General features: G+C 42.7%; 1 long non-coding RNA gene across 1 annotated transcript; it reads right to left on the minus strand.

Moving 5' to 3' along the window:
* Positions 1-9,978: 9,978 nt before the first annotated feature.
* On the minus strand, positions 9,979-10,345 carry LOC139435966 (uncharacterized). The gene is made up of 2 exons (XR_011645176.1): positions 10,258-10,345; positions 9,979-10,017 (listed from the first exon to the last, which is right to left on the minus strand). It is a non-coding gene; the product is annotated as an uncharacterized lncRNA (long non-coding RNA).
* Positions 10,346-21,892: the final 11,547 nt, after the last annotated feature.

A 21,892-nucleotide genomic window follows, 5' to 3' on the forward strand; every position in this document is an offset into this window, starting at 1 on the left:
GGGCTCCGGTTCTCGCATGTGTTGGATGTGGAGCCACTGGCGCATTGGCGATATTTCATTCACATCACGTCGTGCTCCTTATTCTTTGTTATCTTTGTGGGCAGAGAATACATGATAGAGGCTTTCTTCAAACAGATTTCAGGTCAGTCTCCACTTCTGCTACGATATGGCAAAACAAATGCATTTTGAGGCATCAGTTGCTTAACTTTGTCGTGCTAAATCTGAGAAAACCTGGTCTTCCATCCTGATGTTCGACCTGTTGTGACCGTGAACACATGTTTCCACATGTGATTAAAGTGGATACAGTGAGGCATCGGCAGCAGGTGTAATGGAATGAAACCCGGTGTTCTCTCATCGAGTCACGATGGAGAACCGTCTCTGCGCGGCAGCATCCGCATTGTGTTCACACAGTGCACCTAAACCTGGGCTCAGGCACTGAGGTGTGTGTTGGTGTGCGCGCAGTGGCTTGCATGCCGTGTGTGTGACTCAACGGCTGTGTATCGATGTTGCCGCGAGTTCTATATCACTTTTTAACCCCGAAATCCCACCAGAGAAATGTAGCTTGGGGCAAATGTATCGATCCAATTCCCCACTATGTCCCAAAAGACTTCAATTAGTGGAGATCACCTTCTTGAAATATGATTGGAAAAATGTAATTGGTTATCTCGTGATATTTAATGTTGTAAGCTGTTTGGAATCAGATAATATGTTAACACATGCTGGTGTGTGTTTCTGATGCCTCTCTGAGCTCCCTGAGCTGAAACTGTACATCGGTCTCTGCCTGCCGGTGTTCACCAGAGCCCAGCATTCAATAAAGCCACAGAATAGGATGCTCATAAAAGCCATCGGGCTGTGTTTCAAATGAGGCTGCGGCTTTCACACTGCATGTTTCAGATGCAGCCAGGCGTCATTATGGGATGCATTCAGCGGCTATGTTGAATATGTTTCAGAAGTCGAACCCTTTCTTGATTCTGTTTTTTTTTATTTAGATCAAGTAAGCAAATTGATATGAATTATGCATTTTAATTGTCAATGATTTGCCCTTCATTACTTAGCTGACACTGACAATCTTCATTTGTGAGGTCTTAAGAAATGGTATGAGGCAAGTATCTGATGATCACACATTGTGAACTGGACATATTTCCATAGCGGTGGAGTTTTGAGGGAAACAAATGTCTGTACACAACTGTAAACATTCTTAACAATTCATTTCAGGTTTCTGAACACTGAGCAAATAAAAAACACAATATTCTACAGGATCAGACTTGCTGAGCCAAATGTGATGTTTGCTTTGTCCGACAGGGACCGGAAACCCCGAGTTTTCCCTGAAGTTAGCCCGCTAAGCGAAAGTCCTGCTTCGTAGTACAGGCCTCTGGCTGTGAAATCTGTGTTGTGAAAAACCTTCCTAAAACTATAAGGATTGGTTGGGCCTCTGCTGAAGCTCGGCATGATGCATTGCCTTCATCGGCGAACATGTGTCAGAAATCAGTGAAACAAACGGGGATCATAGTCAGGATTAAGTACTTTAAAACTCCTCTGTGTTGCACAAAAAGCGCTAATCTCTCCATGTCTGACCTCCGTCTTCTGGCACTGAGGTCTTAACGGCTCTCTGTTATCCTCTTAAATGCCCCTTTTTCATATCATAGCTGTGTCCCTATGCCACAAGCCCAGATAAGAAATCCAATTAGGTTGCAGCAGCATTTTTCCTGGGCCTTAACTCCTGCGGTCTAGCAAGGCTGGATGTAGCCCGAGGCAGGTGTCATCGGCGGCCCTTGGAAGTGTCAGGTCCACCCACATGCAGATTGCAGCTTTAAAGGAGAAGGGAGCTGTGGCAGCGCTGCTCTCACAGCGTTGGGAGGTTGTCTGAGAGAAGGTGCAATATTTCCCAAGCTGTGCTGTAATATTGTGGATCTACACAGAATTAACAAGCGGGGATCTTGGCAGAAAGTTTGGGTAAGAGCGACCGTCTCTGATTTATATAAGTGCCGAGGACTGAGCCGTTTTTTGTGAAATATCAATGTTAGGATCCTGTTTCAAGATGACAATATAAAGTACATCTGAGCGAGATGGCTGTATCCAACACCCACTACCTCCCGGACATTTATAGTCATCACTTTCAAGGTTCTTGACTGAGAAAAACCCTGGAACTGAACATTAAAGTGGCAGAAAGCCTTTAAGCAGGGGAAAAACAGTGTCTTTCATTACAACCAGATGTCCTGCTTGATAAAACCTCTACCCGAGGAAAAAAGTACAGTTTGTGCTCCAGGGGCTGGATGCATAAAACACTCTGTGTAGGTGTACTACAAAAGAAAGTGTGTCTGCATATGTCTGTCTTTGTGCATACCGATTAACTGCTGCATAGGCATTATTCTGTTTTATCACTCAGTCACTCTGGATCGGCAGACAGATCCCTCGCAGACAATCAGTCCTTTGTATTGTAACATGTTCTTTAGCTCCACTAAAAAATAAACTGACTATAACTGATATGAGTGGTTTTCTTCCTGGAGAAACTGTACTGTAACGAGTATCCAATGTATTATAACAGCAACAGTCTCACAAAAAGTATAAGAAATTAATTCATCAGAAATAGATATATTATTCCATAAATGTTTTCATCTTTTCATAATCTGGCACCTAAATTACCCAGAAGTCCGAGTTGACTGCGTTCCAGTAGCACAGGTGGGAAAAAGATGGACGCCTGCATGAAAGTTGTTTGTCTTGTTTACAGCTTTAGCAGTCACCTCGGGTTAGCCATTGTTAGCAATACCAGTTGATCACTACACTTTATTTAGTATTTTGTGAATACAAATATTGAGCAACATATCCTCAGATAGAAGAAGAGTTGTGCCATATGTAGAGTGGATTTAATGTGACACAAATAACAAAGAAGAGCTAAACATCTTTTATTTATATATATATTTATATGCAGAGACTCTGTTTTGAATGATGATCTCAGGTATGGTGAGGTATCTCCGAGTTTCCTTAGACGTAAGTCTGACCTCAGGGGGCGTTCCAGTTGAACATTCTGACTGTGAACGTGTACTTCCAAGTACAACTGGATTTCACCAGTTTGTGTGAAATGCATGTTTTGGTGCATACATGATATTTATACTACTTGCTGCAGTGGACTTTATTGACCACCACATAAACAGGAACCTCATCAGTGAACTAGTTTCACATCATGCCGTTAGTTCTACATTTTCTCTGGCTAATTATTATTTTGAACAGCATAATTCAGTGAGATAACGGTTATGAGAGCTAATTGCATCCTGGTTTACCAATATTTATGAGTGGAAGGTACTCAGTGGTCAGTCTTATCTGAAAAAGCCTCCTCTCCTAATGAATATAAATGAGTTGCTCTGCTGTGGAATGGAAATGGAATGGTTTGTCTGTCATGTAGTCCATGAAAACTGCCTGTTCTCAAAATAGAGCTTTTTTTTGCAGGAGATATATTTAAGTTATAAGTAGGGATGCACGATATTGTTTTTTTGAAACCGATACCGATAACTTCCTGCTTCTCAAGACCGATATATATATATATTAGTGCTGTCAAAATTATCGCGTTAACGGCGGTAATTTTTTTTTTTTATTAATTGCGTTAAAATATTTAACGCATTTAACGCATGTGCAGAATGGCCCGCCCCATACGTGCCACCAGTGGCAGCGCCAGGGTATGGCTGGGGTAGGCTACAGCCATACCAATAAATGGCTTAGCCCCACCATGAGACATGATGTTAAAGTAAGCAAACTAAAGTCCACCAACTAAATTGCACAGACAGCAGTTAGTAAGACTGATTTCAGCAGCCACGGTTTTGAAAACTTTTGTCACGTAGTGATCGTCTTCTCAACAGAACATCTTTGATAACGGCGTGGTGTTGTTGCAGGAAGTCCTGACGGAGAATACTCTTGCTGTATTACAGGGGTGCACATAACTGGTACGCAGGTTATGTGCGTAATCTGAAATGCATACTGTCTGTCACACTTGTGTCACAAAGCGCATTTGCGTACCAACGTACTTGTGAAGCTTTTCCAGAAGGCGGTTAGATCACCGGACGACAGAGTCGGTCTCCGTGTGCACAGACAGGGCTGCTGTTAACGTCGGTCTGTACAACGGACTTGTGCCAAAACTACGCCAACCGGCTGCAGGGAGACTCTCTCCCCCCCCCCAAATGTTAATCGTTTGACAGCCCTAATATATATATATATTAAATGTACCTGTAGTTTTTGCACACTTGGTGGTAAAAAAAAGACTAGTAGTGAGCACATGACATGAGCATTACTACTATGAACAAAACAAAGCCAAGAACAGTTCTGACTCTTCAAAGTGACCATATTTATTTTCCCAAATAAACTTCTTGCCTTTTTCAAAAAGCCTCGTGGATAGGTAAAAGCCCCGGTGCCTTTGCAGCTGGCTTTGGATTCGCCGCTAGTTTAGCAGCGCAGGCGTCTTCATACGCTTTTAACACACCATCGTAGCCATGGCGATGTTTCAGGTGACTGATCAGGTTGGAAGTATTATAGCTCGTTGCCTTTTTCCCTCCTCGTGGAACGTCTGCATTGCATTTGTTAATACAAATAGCAAGCGAACTATCTAACTCTGAAACTTTGAAATAGTCCCATACTACCGACGACATGTTTGTTTACTGTCCTGGCTTCACGGCCGCACACCATTTACGTCACAGCCAGGCATGATTAGGGAGTGCTGGATTTGTGAAGAACTCCCCTCTTCCTAAACCACTAATACCACAGTACTGGCAAAACGGGAGGAGCCGAGTGAAAAACAAGCGCCCCTCATCCCAATCCACCCACACCGCAGTATCTTTTCTTTTTTTTTACCCAACAAATATATTGTATATTATCGGGGCTATTAATACTTGTATCGGGTTTATCGGGATGACGTCATAATTCCTAATATCAGACCGATAATTATCGGACCGATAATTATCGCCTACTTCAGATGGAATACTTTGACAAGTTTTTATGTTGCAGTTGAAGTGAAAGCCTCTTAGATTTGAAAGATAAGTAATGAGGACAACGTCGGGCTGCAATCAAACTCTGTCCTGAGTCTGGGAAAAAAGCATGTCTTCCATTTTGAATGTCTACTGTCACATCTGGTGAAGCATCAATGAGGTCACTAAATAGTATAATGAGAAACTCGTGCATTTAAAAAAACTTTTTTTCTCGAGTCTGCAAAGCCAAATTCTCACAGATACGCCATGTATTATGTACTCAAGTGATGCTAGATGACAGTACTGCTTGTTGCTCTGTATTGCGTGATGTGTTTGTGCAAAAAACTGAAAATATCAAATGATGAAGGATATTCAGAAAGACAAACAAATAGAACATAAAATATTGAATTCCAAACATCTCGTATTCATTTATATTTCACAATTTATGTACACATACACTTTCCCTCCAAGGGTTTCCTATCGCTGGCAGGAAGAGCGGATTGTTTGCAATCTCTCTGCCAGCACCAGCACCGATAGCTCTCATCTCCGTAACTCAGCGCGCTGCTGCTCGACAACTCAGCCAGCAGGTTATTGAACCTGCGAGGCGTTCCCCTGTTCCCAAGATCTATCACATAAACAGTCTTTAAAAAGTGCTCGGGACTGGCTGGCTCTGGGTTTGATAGATTGCTGGAAACCTTCTCATAAGAATGATTGCATTGGCTCTTGACTCACTGAGTCTATAAATGATAGAGCTATGCCAGCTGATCTCAATATACCCCCCCCCCCCCCCGAATACATCTCTCATTTCAAAGCCTCACCAAGGGATAAGTGATAGATGTGTCTCTAATTTGTTTTGTGGTTGAGACGTATCTGCCACTCATGTGCTTAAAAGTGCTTCCTCTGGGGAAGGCTGGTTTGTCCCTGTACAGATAAATGTAACGTGATATTACCTACCATTTGCAAAGGCATGCACTGCTATCTGCACAAGTCCATCGACTCTTTCAGATCTAAAGTCCATGCTCCTGAGAACATCATGAAAGTTGGTGTAAAAATATTGCAATTAGACACTTTCCTTTAAAAGCTGAAAGCACAGTAAAGCGGTACAGTTCTGCCCAAATCTTCCTCTGGAGGACATATTTCCCAAAAGGAGCTCAATACACTTGACGATTAATGGCTCCAGGAATCTGAACGTTTCTATTTTGAAAACACAATCAGAGAGATTGATGAGTTTGTTCACATGCTGAGTTTGTCTCTTCTTATTTTACTCTGCCAAAGTGTGTGCGGTGTCTGCAAATGAGAAAGCCATGCGGGAGGAGAAATGCTATTTAGATACGATTGAACATATTAATTAAAACACAATGCAGTGAGTCTTTATTCATCGCTGTTAAAAACATTTAACAATAACTTATATATGTCTGACGAAGTAGAGTCTGTTAAGGTTGTGTCTGACAGGTTGTGTCAGGTAACAAGGAGCTTCATGGGAAATGAAGAATGAAGAATGAAGCTCGATGGATGCGCTGAATGGAGCTTTGGTAATAACCCAAGAAGTAAAGTCCTTTCCGTGTCGTGAATAATAAAGGGGAGGAAGCTTTGAAAGTATTTGAGTAGAGTGACAGGCGGTATGTGACTCAGTGAGCAAAGAGCATTCAGCGTTTTCAAATCTTCATGGAGATACATTTTTATTCGATGCCTTTTTATATCCTCGCCAAAAGGTGGACTGTATATGTTTACATCCCACAGGTGTTGTTTGTATTAGTTGTTGTTTGCTTTATTACCGTCTTTCATGATGGTTCCATATGAATGTGCCAGATGTCTTTGTCTCATCAGGTAGTCCTGACTGAAAGAGAGATGCTAACAAACGCTGATTCTAATATATCCTCATTATCCTTGTTTGGCTTATCATATTATATCAAGTATGCCCTTTAATTTTTTTCCTGACGTCTTATCATTTAATAAATTACAGACCATTTTGCCATGGAATCATACCAGCTGTGACGCCAATTCTGACCTGGGAAGCTAAATGTCAGGGCCAATGGAATAGTACATCATCCTCTTACTATTCCCCCACTGCCGGTGCCCTGGCTCGCCTAATACATCTTCAAACTTCATTTTCATTTTGATCTCAAATACACAGCTTTCGGATTTCATACACGTAGTCCCAGGTACTGAACTAACACAAGGCCAAATATCCAGTCACTGCACATTCCCTTACAACGGACTCTGTGAGATGTCAACTGAACTGAGAAATCAACAGATGATTGAAGGAGGTGATCTAGATCAGTTCATTCATGTTTCACTGTTCTCCTCAATGTGCACATGGAGAGGTTCAACATCACAATGGCGGCTCAAAGAGGTTACCCTAGATACTGCAGCAGCATCAGTTACTGTATATAGGAACAGCACACTCTTTAGTCATCAAGAGATAAGGATAGAGTTGACACATAGTTCAACATATCACCTGCCAAGTATTTTTGTAAAGTGCCTGACCTCCAAATGACTTCCGTGACAGATTCTCAGATGGTGAGAAACCATCAGGTCAGCGGTGACGGCATACTTGCCAACCCTCCCGATTTTCGCGGGAGACTCCCGATGTCACTGCCCTCTCCCGGTTTCCTCCCGGGGTCATATTTCTCCCGATTTCTGACAAAATCAGATTTACTGACGACTGTTTCCACTCTGACTTTAATACAGCTACACCATTGTTTGGTTTCCATGGTAGCGCGTCTCTTTAGTAGCGCGCGCAACTGAAAGTCTGAGAGGGTGAGGAAGATAAGTCACAGAAAACAGAACAAGAATCGACAAAACTCCCCCCTGCTCACTCCCTTCCTGTATAACACAGGTCCAGCCCGCACATGCTCCATCAAGACAGTGCACTTACAACTACAATAAGCATGTTAAGCTAATACAGCTCCGGCGATCCACTGGAACCCCCCCCGCGGTGGTTTTGAAATGCTCCCGATTTATGAGGTCTCAAGGTTGGCAAGTATGGGTGACGGGGCAAAACATATTTTAACAACAACAAAAACAACATCAGTCTAAGTGTACACTATATTAAGAATCATTTCAGTGCTTCACCTTGCTGTTCCACAGCTCTGTCAGAAGTCAAAAACAATGGAGATGGTCTTCTGCTGCCTTGATTGTTTAGTTTCCTTGTGTTATTGAGTGACTTTGGGTTGGTCTGGAATCACTAAGGTCACAGTTAAGATCAGGCAGTTTGTGAGATAACTTGTTAACAATCAGATACAAAAGAAAACCTTGTTGTTGAAGGTGAGGAGGACTTATTGGATAATGTGGGCCCCAACCAATAATGATAGACTTCTTGTTAGCTGATGTTGGAGTTTACGCTGTTATATTTTGTGAAGAGAACAGTGAGTGGACAGCTGCAGACTGGATGAGTTGACGACTTTGGAAGTGAGGTCCTGCCCCGGTGAAGGGTCATGTAGAGAAGAAGAAGCGCGACAAGCAGCATTACCTCTGCATGTTTCATGTTGTCAGAATGGATCTGAGTGAGGTTTGATGTTTGAGAGACACTGAAACCACAAATACTGTTACTTCAGAATACATGCTTTCTCTGATTTAGATCATTTTGTGTGCAAATATTAGGCAAGTCAATAAGGTTTTAGTATTTTTTTAATAAGGCAAGGCAAGTTTGTTTATACAGCACATTTCAACACAAGGTACTTCACAGTGGTTTACAAAAGAAAATAAAAACATCAAGAGCTGTAAGATATAGTGCAGCAGAAACACATTATACAATGACTTCTCAATATGTAAACATAGTCACAACAAATGTAAGAGAATAACATTAAAATAAAGCTAATAAGCAATAGGACAGTTATAAAATACAAGAATAACAATTACGGAACAGTATAAGCTAGGAATAGTAATTTGAATTAATTAAAGATGGCAGTGGCCAGATAGATAGTAGAAAAACCTTGATGTTAGTGGTGGTTTAGCGGTGATTGTCTGTGTTCGGGATTTTAGCAAAAAGGTTCATAAAGAATTGGTCATCATTCCAGTTGGGTGCGTAAACGTAAACCAAAATTACAGGCATGCCCTGCAAGACACCTGAAACTATGACGTAGCGGCCATTATTGTCGAGAATAGTATTTGTTGGTACGAACATCACACTCTTGTGAATAATAATGGCAGCACCTCTGGCTTTACTAGAACATGTTGAGTGGAAGTAATGGCCCATCCACGCCCGCTTGATGCAAAGGGTGTCAGACGTTTTCAGGTGTGTTTCGTGTAAAAATATAATGTCCCCTTTAAGATGTTGCAGTCGAGTCAAGACCTTACCAATTTGAATAGCCTCTGGTGTTCCAGGAGATCAGGCGCACACTTCTGCCAGCAGTCGTCATACTGTTAGTCATATGGGGAGTCTAATGAAGGTGGTCTGAAACCGTGAGGGGAGAGGAGTGGTGGGGGGGAAGAAGAAGACCGGGGAAGGGGAAAAAACAGTACAAAAAAAACAAGCGAAGGCAAAAATAGACAAACCATAAACAAAACACAACCCATAAACCCAAATGTGACCATACCTGGAGCATCCCAAATACAAACCTTGTCTGAGCGCTATAGCTCAAAGCTCAACAGCTGAACTTATCTTCCGGGGGCCCGTTCCCTATACTAAATGCGGGATGCCCATTGTAACACGGAAGAGTATCAAAGTGAACAAACAAAAAAAACTCAAGTGTATATATATGCATAGAATAGTAATTATAATAACATCCATAGATAGGTAAACATCCTGCCAATATAAGCAATGCAGGGGGCAATAAGGCACTGACATAGATCTCAAGTAACATACATAAATAAAATAAGGCGCAGAGATCAAGTAAAACAAAATAAAATTGCACTTTAAGGGTTAAAACTATAGAGGTTAAAACCCATATAAGGAATCATTTCAAACAGCATTCAGAACAGTCCAAGTACTTGGGTCCCATGTTGTGTCGTCCTACGTGCACATATCTCTTGTGCACTTTGACTGCCAGCTAAACACCTTCCACCATCAACGACTAGAGACCGTAGATGTCGTTTAATCGCTTTTAATCATGAAGAAAGGGTGAAACTAGGAAATAAACACAATACAAGAAGTACATAAATATGCGGAAGAATATTTACACACATTATACGTTGAATCAACACCAAAGAACATACACACACGTGGCTGTAGCACAACAGGATGGCTGTGGCTAACGGTAGTTCTACAGAGGAATGTACAACACACATTAACTATCATCTCAAAACTATTCTATAAACAAATTCATTGTAAATGAAAGAACACTACGTTTATATCAATTGTACGTACCAATAATGCGACCAAAGGCACGGAACGTCAAGGATTAGGGCAGATTGTGGTCACCAAAAAAACATGTGGCTGTCCTGTTCACATGCAGCTTCCTTATGCACTAGGTCACATGGTACATATTTTACACATTACGACTACCGCCAGCAGGGGGAGACAAATCCAACAAATGAACAACAATGTAATGATGAGGACAGAACACATGTAGTGTAAACAGTAGCAGGTGCATTCATGTTCATTGCAATATCAGCAATAGGCTCAAACTAAACTATCAGTGCAAATACCAGAGCGCCTAAGGTGCATGTACAAAAAGTGTCCATGAAAGCAGAATCCGAAAAAAAAGTAGTAATAGTCTCTTACTAAACGTTCCATCAGACGCATGAGTTATCGGCATTGTTAGTGCTAGTCAGAGTCAGGACGGATGGAAAGCCTCGCAGGGAACAGCAGGGCTGGCTTGAGCCCTAGGTTGTAAAGCTCCGCCATCACCTCTCTGTATTTATAGCGCTGTTCCATCACTTCGGGTGTGTAGTCCTCGTAGATGGCGATGGGCGTACCTTGGTACTGTAGCTTGCCTCTCCTGGCCCGGGCCTCGCGGATAATTGTCTCCTTCTGCTGGTACCTGTGGACGCGGATGATGACCGGCCGTGGCCTTTGTCCCGGCTTGGGCTTGTCGGTGAGTGAGCGGTGGGCCCTGTCGCACTACGGCGGCGAATCAAGGTCGCCCTCACCAAGGACCTCCATCAGCAGCTTCGGGAAGAATGTCGAGGGATGAGGGCCCTCAATGGATTCTGGCAAACCGACAATTCTTATATTGTTGCGCCGGCTGCGGGACTTGAGATCAGTGACTTTGGCCAGCAGTTTAGCATTGCTGTCCGTTAGCGTAGCACAAGTAGCCTCCATGGCTAACATGCGTTCATCCTGAAAGTTAGCATTGGACTCGGGCGAAGCAATTGTCTGCCGTGGTCTGACACAGTCGCTTGGATTCGGTCTAGTTTTTCTTCGAGAGTTGAGATGTCAGACTTAAAGTCGGCAGAGAGAGCTCTACGGTGGTCTTCAAGGAGGATAGCTATGCCCGCAATGCTGAGATTGTTGCTAGCTAGCTCGGGGCTATCAGTCCTGGCGTTTTGTTCTTTTTTGTTGCTTTTCGCCGGTTTGAACGGCATACTACAGTGGCGTTGTGAGCGGAATAATATTAATATTCACTTGAATGTAAGTTAAAGAAGAGTTACAGGCTTCAGAAAAGTTACAACACAAAAGTTTGCGGGAGCAGGACTACGCACGTCTCTACTCCGTCATGCCCAACCTGCAGTCCATTTAAATAGTTTTTATCAGTAAATAATGATGTTCAAAATAAAATGGAGTGGAGGATAGGCTGAAGCAGAGGACAGAAACATCAGCATGTGTTGACATCTCACCGTGACTGCGAGTATCACGGCCAGCGAGGGGCCAACAGGCCACCCCTGCTTTCAAATGACCGTCCCCTGGCAGTAAAGGACATTTATAATTCAGTACGCTAGTGTGGGCCTACTGGCATGCTCTGACATTTCCATATTTTAACTTTCAGAGCGAGGCTAGACAATGTTCTGTCTGTCTGTCTGCAATGAAAAAACTGGAACGTTGACTTTAATTAAATGTATCATGTCAACACATATCACATAACTGTAGTAGGTTAGTTGAAAGCAATAATATTAAGTTGAACCTATTTCAACTTTATATTATTGCTTTCAAATAACCTAATACAGTTATATGAAACATAAAACACTTAATTTCAACGTTTCAGTTTTCTCTGTCTGTGTGTGTGTGTGTGTGTGTGTGTGTGTGTGTGTGTGTGTGTGTGTGTGTGTGTGTGTGTGTGTGTGTGTGTGTGTGTGTGTGTGTGTGTGTGTGTGTGTGTGCGTGTGTGCATGTGTGTCTATATGTGTGTCTTTGTGTCGACAGATTGGTTCAAATCTAATACAAAGAATGCAAAAGATAATGATGAGACTGTTTAAATGTCAACCTAGCCCTTTAGGAAACACTGTAATTGCCTGTGACTACTTTCAAATCTCCTCCAAAGACCAGCAGAGTAGAATACAGCTGGTAAAAGAAAAAGTGTTTGAATGCGTACATTAACAGGTTTATGATATCACTGCCCTGTCTCTAAGACACGATCTGACTTTAATTACATTTGTCTCGAGTGTTTCGTCAACTTATGTGTTGCTTAAAATAATACTTCTGCATCCAGTCTGTGACGCTGTGAGTGTTGCACGGCCAGATACGGCTCAGCTGACTCAGATCAGGAGAGATATGATACATTATGAAGTGATATGCCGCGGACTGTAATGTTACTTTGATCCGGTTACTTATGTTGTGGCAGATATTTAAATAAGCTTTCTTAATGCTAACTTATAGTTATAATAGTCAGATTGCTCTGAAGATGGAGGTGATATTCTATTCATGTTCACGTTCACACAGTCGGTGATTTTTGCCGGCCGTCTTTCCTGCAACGGCAGCTTTTCTGTATTTCCTTTCTCCTGTAATATGACTTGATCGCTTTAAACTCCGCACACTGAGCTCTGATTGGTCAGCAGGCGGTGCTTTCACTGAGTTGAGCTCTTAGCCTGCAACCTAACCTGGTCCCGACCAGGTTAGCCGCTAAGCATAAGTTACCATGGAGATCTAGCCCGCTAAAAAGCGAACCAGCGTCGTAGGACCGGAAACCCGAGTTTTTCCTGAAGTTAGCCCGCCAAGCAAAAATCCTGCTTCTGTTTTCCTGAAACTGGGCCCAAATGGAAGTGATTTTCACGTTCGCTCGATGCTAGGCGATCCCTCGCCATGGAATGCGATGATGTCATAACTCCAACTGACATGCTCAGAACGCCTCCAAACGTCACATGATGGTTAACACTGCTGCCCTGAACAGCTCTACATCAAATCTGAGGTTACATAATGTGGTGTTACCATGGCAACGCATCCCTCGCCAAATCACGATGTCGATATAACTCCAATGGACATGGTCCGATGTTCCCCAAAACTACAGTTGTATATCACCGGTCCATGCCTCAACAGCTCTACGCCAAATCTGAGATCTCACCATATACCGTTGCCATGGAAACACAATGCTCGCCATAAAACACGATATTGTCATGACTCATAGGGAAATCGTCCAAAGAGCACCAGACTTCAGATGATGGCTAATGGTCTGGCCCTCAACATGTCTATATGACAATTATGAGATTCACTAAAACGCTGTTGCCATGACAACACATTACTCGTCATGGAACACGATAACGCTGTAACTCCAAAGGAAATGGTCAAAAAGTGCTCAAACTTCACTTCTGTGCTAACAGTCCAGCCCTGAAGAGATCTACAAGTCAGTTTTGAGATGTTGTCAATTGCCGTTTCCGTGGCGACAGATCCTTCGCCATGAAACACAATGTTGTTGCAACTCAAGTAAACATGGTTACAAACGGCCCAAAACTTCACATGTTTGATACTGATAGAGACCTCAAGACATCTAAGCCTAATATGGGGTGTCATCAAATGCCGTTGCCATGGTGACAGATCACTCGGCACGTTTATGTCACTGCTCTAAACTTCCCATGTTTGCTAACGGCCGAGTCTGGAAAACATCTGTGTAACGTCGGCGTGCGGACAACAGCGAACCTGCACGGATTGTCGAAGACCTGCTCATCGCTGCTCGCAGCTTTAATTTTTATTGCAATGCAAGCATTGATCTATTTTCCACCATTAACAACTACCCATCATGCCCTCATTTTAAACAATCATGCATTATTGGTAACTTAATTATTGCCAAGCTTTGACTGCTATCACTTATGAGGAACTTCCTAGGAGAATCTACAGTGGATAGAAAAAAGAAGATCAGCGATGGTCTGAAGAAGCTCCTAACCTCCCTCAGTCTGACCATCTGACAGCGCGTGCTCCTGGTCATAGTCAGCAGATGACCTGTAGCTAAGGTGTGTGTGGGGGGGGGCCTGTGTGGGAGGCTGTCTTGCTCCTCTCCACTCGTTGCTTGAAAGCAACATATTGGATCCGTCGGCTGTACCCAGCGTTTACTGACAAAGGTTGCTCTTTATGCAGAATATAAAATGAACATTGTCCCCGAAGAAAGTTAAACCTGCACCTGGTGAGGACAAAGACATCTCTCAGCAACAAGGACTCATTCCGGCACATTCTCCTCACTGTGAGGCTGCATTTTGTTACCCTAGTACCGTATATCTGGCAGAGAGGCAAGGTGTTGATTGGTACTACACTTTGTGATTGATGCGAAAAAACATGACCAATTAACGGTTTGAAATCGAATGCAGTGCTAAGTGAAAGCTTTTTTAATCAGTACAACATAAAACCATAGCTGACACATTGATAGGCTTAAATGTGATTTATAACCGCCAAATAAATACAAGTGAAACAGTTCTCATTCAGAGGTTGTCAATAACTTCAGTTGGAAGATTTAAGCTTAGACATTTGACTCAAAGCTTTATATCCTTTGGCAACACCAACACATTTGCACTCCCAAACATTAAATACAAACGGCTGGCCTTGGCAACTACTACAAACTACTAATACAAAAGTACTTTAATAGGCTTATCAAAAGATTGTGGTTCGGGTTCAAATAGGTATGATTGTTAGTTGACATAATTGATGTTACAAAAGTTGGGTAAGATGTCCTAATATTGATTTTGTGTCACACACAGTGGTCTCTCTGTTTGTTTTCCATTATGTGTATGTAGTATTTCTCACTATTTATACTATGGACTGACCATTAAATAATGATGTGGATAGGTGAATTAGCCCGGTGTGTCCTTTTTCATGTTATATTCACAAAATGTTATCTATTGATTTGTGTACACGGACACATGTTCCAATTTTTTTTGTGCCACATAGAACGATTTTAAAAACAATATATTGAAATTAGGGATGCACGATAATTATCGGCCCGATAATTATCGGTCTGATATTAGGAATTATGACGTCATCCCGATAAACCCGATGACAGTATTAATAGCCCCGATAATATACAATATATTTTTTGGGTAAAAAAAAAGAAAAAAAATACTGCGGTGTGGGTGGATTGGGATGAGGGGCGCTTGTTTTTCACTCGGCTCCTCCCGTTTTGCCAGTACTGTGGTATTAGTGGTTTAGGAAGAGGGGAGTTCTTCACAAATCCAACGCTCCCTAATACTTCGAACCTGATCAGTCACCTGAAACATCGCCATCGCTACGATGGTGTGTTAAAAGCGTACGAAGACAATAATACAATACAGTGTGTGTGTGTGTGTGTGTGTGTGTGTGTGTGTGTGTGTGTGTGTGTGTGTGTGTGTGTGTGTGTGTGTGTGTGTGTGTGTCTGCGCGCGCGCGTTGGAGCTATGTGCAACTCAAGGCATATGCTCGAACCGGAGCTGCCTGGACGCTGCAATCATGAGTGTGCTGACTTCTCCTACAATGTCCCGCTGTCTGCTTCCTGCATAAAGTCAAGTGCTCGGCGCAGTTGTGTGGATAGAGCGCTCCTCTGTTTTCATTTAAACAACTCCTTATATCCGTTAGCGCAGCTAGCTAGCACTAGATGCTAACAACAACAACAATGCACGTAAGGTCTCTCTCTTGCTCGCTCGGGCCACACGTACACACACACACACACACACACACACACACACACACACACACACACACACACACACACACACACACACACACACACACACACACACACACACACACACACACACACACCCTCCCGGTCCTCCCGATGGCCAGTCGGTGCCTGCCGGTGAGCGTGGAAGTGTGGTCTGCCACAAGCGGGCGGCAGGAGCGGGGCTGTCAGCATCAGCTTGTAGATGGTGTTTTAAACTCGATGCGCTCTGAAACTACGGGGCGGCCGAGGACAAAAGATACACATGCATTAATTGCGTTAAAATAATTAGTGGCGTAATTTTTATTTTTATTATCGGTTATCGGTATCGGTCTTGAGAAGCAGGAAGTTATCGGTATCGGTTTCAAAAAACCAATATCGTGCATCCCTAATTGATATTGGAAGCACTGTGTCTTTCATGCCGGCACCAGTGGCGTTTCTATATGTACAAAAGTGGTGGGGCACAAACAACTCAGATGTCTACATATAAGCTTCTGCAGAGAGGTTCATGGCTGGTGAGGCACTGGCACTGACTCTTCAGGTTTACAAATATATCAAATCAAAATATAATATTATTTTCAAAAGCTTTTTTTGTCTGATGCTTCAATTACATTTAAACAGACAGTTCAACAGAAGGATACCCAAAAAAATGTAATTTTATAATTTAAATATTGAATTGTTCTCTCTTAGTAAGATCCCATTTTCAATAAAATTGCAGTCTTACCTTGACTTGAAGATTAAGTCCATTTGCCTATCCTTCTGGACAAAAATCTCTATTACTTTGTTGTAAAAGTCCTCCTTATCTTCTTGTAGTTTCAAAAGTCTATCATAAATCTAATCTAATCAATAGATTTTTGATTCGAAAATGATAAAAGTAGGGTAGACATGTGGATATTATCCGGATGAACAAAACGTACATTTATCTAACAGCTACGTTTCCCACAGATCTTATTTTGAGCTATTTTCTAAAATCCTATGGAGAAATCTCGTTGCTTTTTTGTGGAGGGAAGCCATGCGCAGCTTACTTCCTGGTTTTAGGACGCCTCACTGCAGCTCTCTCTCCTCCTCTTCACACACCACACTTTTCGCGGCACACGTACTTACAGCCAATCAGCTCTGAAGGATGTGAGATGACGTATGGTGGGGATGGCAGCACTTTGCCCCTATGGTCATTATTTTTTGCCACACACATTAAATAGGAAAATACTCTGAGCATGCGCAGTGTAGTTTTTGCAGTCACCGTTCACTTAGACAGTCAGAGGGAGGGGCAGGATCAGGTGTTGTCCCACATGGCTCTAAACAGCTCAATAGGCACACACTGTAGACACTAATTAGAAGAACACATACTAAAACAGCAATGTACAGACGAATCAGATGATTAAACATGATCTTAAAATATATTTTATATATTTTTTAATTTATTTTTTGCATTTTGTTGTAATCATTATTTTAATACTTTCTGCTGCCACTAGGTGGGGCTGTGCCGGCCAGTCGCCACTGGCCGGCACCATGTACTTTTGTCGGGTTTTTACTTCTTTATTTTAATTTGTATTATTTCCTTCCTTTTGCTGTCAATGAATATGAGATTCAAGGCTCAGAATACAGGAATCTGTATTTTTCAAATATTTGTTCCTTCTAATTCTAACCACACACTGTTATTTAATCAACAATAAATCAAAATTATCCTTGCTTTTATTTGTTAAATTGTATAATTTCGGACCGAGAGTCAGAACTGTAACGTTTCTTTCCTATTTGTTGTAGTTTTCTTTTATTAACTACAACCGCTAATTTAGTTAACATTTAGTTTGAATTATCCTTGTACTTTAAACAAACATTGTATATGTACTTTATAAGGCCTTTTTAGCCTGCTTTTTTTACATGAAGGGTATCACACGTACTGACTAAGCATTGGTATTTAAAAAGATGGTAGAGCTGGACTTTCCTGTAACAGTACCTTTTTACCAACTATTTTAGCTCTGTCTTTTTTTGAATAACCTGTTCAGAGAACTGTACTTTCAGTGCTTGGAGGCACCTGAATGAGGAATACATTTAGAGCATGTTGCAGTCCCTGGCTGATATCCACAGAACAAAGCAGGCCGGACGCTGAGATGAATGAATTCCTCATCGCCTTCGCTGTGGCCCGAGGCTGCCAAACATCTCAGGGGAAGGAGGAGTTATTGCTTAAGCTTGTTATATGTTTGTTCCTCCTTCATTTGTATGTATATAGTGTTGTACCAATGTGCCTGAAGAGGAAACCAAAGCTCATCCCAGTAACGCAGTAGAGGGGGGTAGAGGTGTCAGAACAGTAATGAACGGTTGTGTATTTTCCTCTATTCGCCGCTCCACTGTGGTGACCGAGCTGCAATAATAGGAGCCACACATAATGAGTCGCTGTGAGAAGAGAAGTACACAAAAACACACACACACATGAAAAGCTGGTCAAAATACAGTTTGGAACCAGAGCCTCTTTTGTTTCCCAGAGGAAGTGAGCGTGTGCTGGACACGTTCAGCAGGACTGCATTTAGTTATTTGGCCCTTTTTACACTCACTGTTTCTTACAGGCCTTTAACACAGTCACTACATATTCTAGCTAGGCATGCTATATAGTATTTTCAGAAGACGTGGTACTACTTAGATATACCATTCATTTGCGAGTGCTTTACCTGTTCTCAGACAGTTTTCTGTTTCTGGCAAATACTTTCTATTAGGGCTGTCCAATTAAACGTATTTTAATCTGGATTACGATTTTGGCTTGCAACGATTACGAAAATAACGTAATCGAAATAAAACGATTATTATTTAAATTTTTTGAAAACATTATTTATTTTTTGGTTTATCATTTGAATTATACTTAAAGTTCAGGGTAATCAATCGTTAAAAACATACATTTTCAATAAATGGATGTTTTCAAAGTAAATGGATAATTGTTTTTAATAATCGTGATATCAATGATTGACCAAAATAATCGTGATTAGGATTTTTGCCATGATCGCACAGCCCTACTTTCTACGGTAATGAGTGCATTGTTAAAGGACCCTCATTTATGTTACTTGTACTGTTTTACACGTTGCCTGATTTATTTTCTTCTGCAACTTTTTTTTTCAAAATTAAGTGTTGCCAGATCAAGAATCTTGTTGGCGTAATGTAAAACAAGGTCAGTGTTTGGAACAACTAGCCATCCTGCTTTAGGTGAAGAACGTACTGGTGCCATTGTTTTTAGTGTCTTTTTCTTTATGCCTTGTATTCCTTTAAATGTTTTTGAATACACTTTTTGAAAAGTCATGCTACGCTAACTGCTATCAGTTCCTGTTTGCTCCGGTACAATGGAAACAATCAACTGGATCCATGTGTGTGTGTTCTAATATGAATGAGTATTGGGTCTGAGAGGAAGGGGTGAGGAGATTTAATGAATACTGCATCAATCCACTGTCTTGTCATCTTTTTAGTAGCATTGCTGTTTTTTGGCTATTTTGGTTTTTCGTAGGCCATATCCACAAAGTGGATCATCTTTTGATTTGTAGTGGAGTAGAATTACAAAGTAACAATGAGCTGTCATGTGGGTATATATTGATGCTGCCCATTATGGATACAAGCGATGTTCACCCATTTAGTAATTACATGTTTTAAATGTGTACACACCAATGTGTTTCCTATCGCCTAAACCTCCAGGGCTGTACACAGTTTAATACTGTCAACTTCTAATTTTGGGAAAAACAAAAACGTCTTTTAAAACTACAATTCCCATTAGAGACGTCCCATAGAGAACATGTTGCGAAACATAATAGCCAGCATGTGTAGTTCTGGGGGGGGGGCGTTCGAGTCCAGTTTTGAATAGTCTGCCGTGGTTTCGTTCCATTTCAAAGAGCTTGACGCTCGGCGTAACTTTGGCGCACTGCCACTCCAACATCCAATCCCAGAGCTTGAAGTTTAATCACGGGGTTTGTCGCAAAGCGGACAGGCGTCGTCACAACATTAGCTGGGGATTGTGGGTAGTGTACAATTTCAGAACAACAAGTATGAGAGCGCTCTCATAATAACGTAACACTATCAGAGACTGGATATATCCCCCCCCCCCCTCTGGTCGCTAGAATGGGGAATTTAAATGACGTACCAAAACCTTTATTTACAAGTATTAAAAGTAAGCATAGACACCAACCCAACTGAGACCCGTCTGTCCGCCGCATCTACGCACACACACACACACACACACACACACACACACACACACACACACACACACACACACACACACACACACCACGCGCACCTACACACCTACACACTGTACAACACGCACCTACACACTGTACAACACACACCTACACACTGTACCACACGCACCTACACACTGTACAACACACACCTACACACTGTACAACACGCACCTACACACTGTACCACACGCACCTACACACTGTACCACACGCACCTACACACTGTACCACACGCACCTACACACTGTACCACACACACACCTACACACTGTACCACACACACCTACACACTGTACAACACGCACCTACACACTGTACCACACACACACACTGTACCACACGCACCTACACACTGTACCACACACACACCTACACACTGTACCACACGCACCTACACACTGTACCACACGCACCTACACACTGTACCACACACACCTACACACTGTACCACACGCACACCTACACACTGTACCACACACACCTACACATTGTACAACACACACCTACACACTGTACCACACACACCTACACACTGTACCACACGCACCTACACACTGTACCACACACACCTACACACTGTACCACACGCACCTACACACTGTACCACACACACCTACACACTGTACCACACGCACACCTACACACTGTACCACACACACCTACACATTGTACAACACGCACCTACACACTGTACCACACACACACACCTACACACTGTACCACACACACCTACACACTGTACCACACGCACACCTACACACTGTACCACACGCACACCTACACACTGTACAACACGCACCTACACACTGTACAACACGCACCTACACACTGTACAACACACACCTACACACTGTACCACACGCACCTACACACTGTACAACACACACCTACACACTGTACAACACGCACCTACACACTGTACCACACGCACCTACACACTGTACCACACGCACCTACACACTGTACCACACGCACCTACACACTGTACCACACACACACCTACACACTGTACCACACACACCTACACACTGTACAACACGCACCTACACACTGTACCACACACACACACTGTACCACACGCACCTACACACTGTACCACACACACACCTACACACTGTACCACACGCACCTACACACTGTACCACACACACACCTACACACTGTACCACACACACACCTACACACTGTACCAGTGTGTAGGTGCGTGTTGTACAGTGTGTAGGTGTGCGTGTGGTACAGTGTGTAGGTGTGCGTGTGGTACAGTGTGTAGGTGTGCGTGTGGTACAGTGTGTAGGTGTGTGTGGTACAGTGTGTAGGTGTGTGTGTGTGGTACAGTGTGTAGGTGCGTGTTGTACAATGTGTAGGTGTGTGTGGTACAGTGTGTAGGTGTGCGTGTGGTACAGTGTGTAGGTGTGTGTGGTACAGTGTGTAGGTGCGTGTGGTACAGTGTGTAGGTGTGTGTGGTACAGTGTGTAGGTGCGTGTGGTACAGTGTGTAGGTGTGTGTGGTACAGTGTGTAGGTGCGTGTTGTACAATGTGTAGGTGTGTGTGGTACAGTGTGTAGGTGTGCGTGTGGTACAGTGTGTAGGTGTGTGTGGTACAGTGTGTAGGTGCGTGTGGTACAGTGTGTAGGTGTGTGTGGTACAGTGTGTATGTGCGTGTGGTACAGTGTGTAGGTGTGTGTGGTACAGTGTGTAGGTGTGTGTGGTACAGTGTGTAGGTGCGTGTTGTACAGTGTGTAGGTGCGTGTGGTACAGTGTGTAGGTGTGTGTGGTACAGTGTGTAGGTGCGTGTG

This window comes from Pseudochaenichthys georgianus, chromosome 21 (assembly GCF_902827115.2).
Source record: "Pseudochaenichthys georgianus chromosome 21, fPseGeo1.2, whole genome shotgun sequence".
Lineage (NCBI taxonomy): Eukaryota > Metazoa > Chordata > Actinopteri > Perciformes > Channichthyidae > Pseudochaenichthys > Pseudochaenichthys georgianus.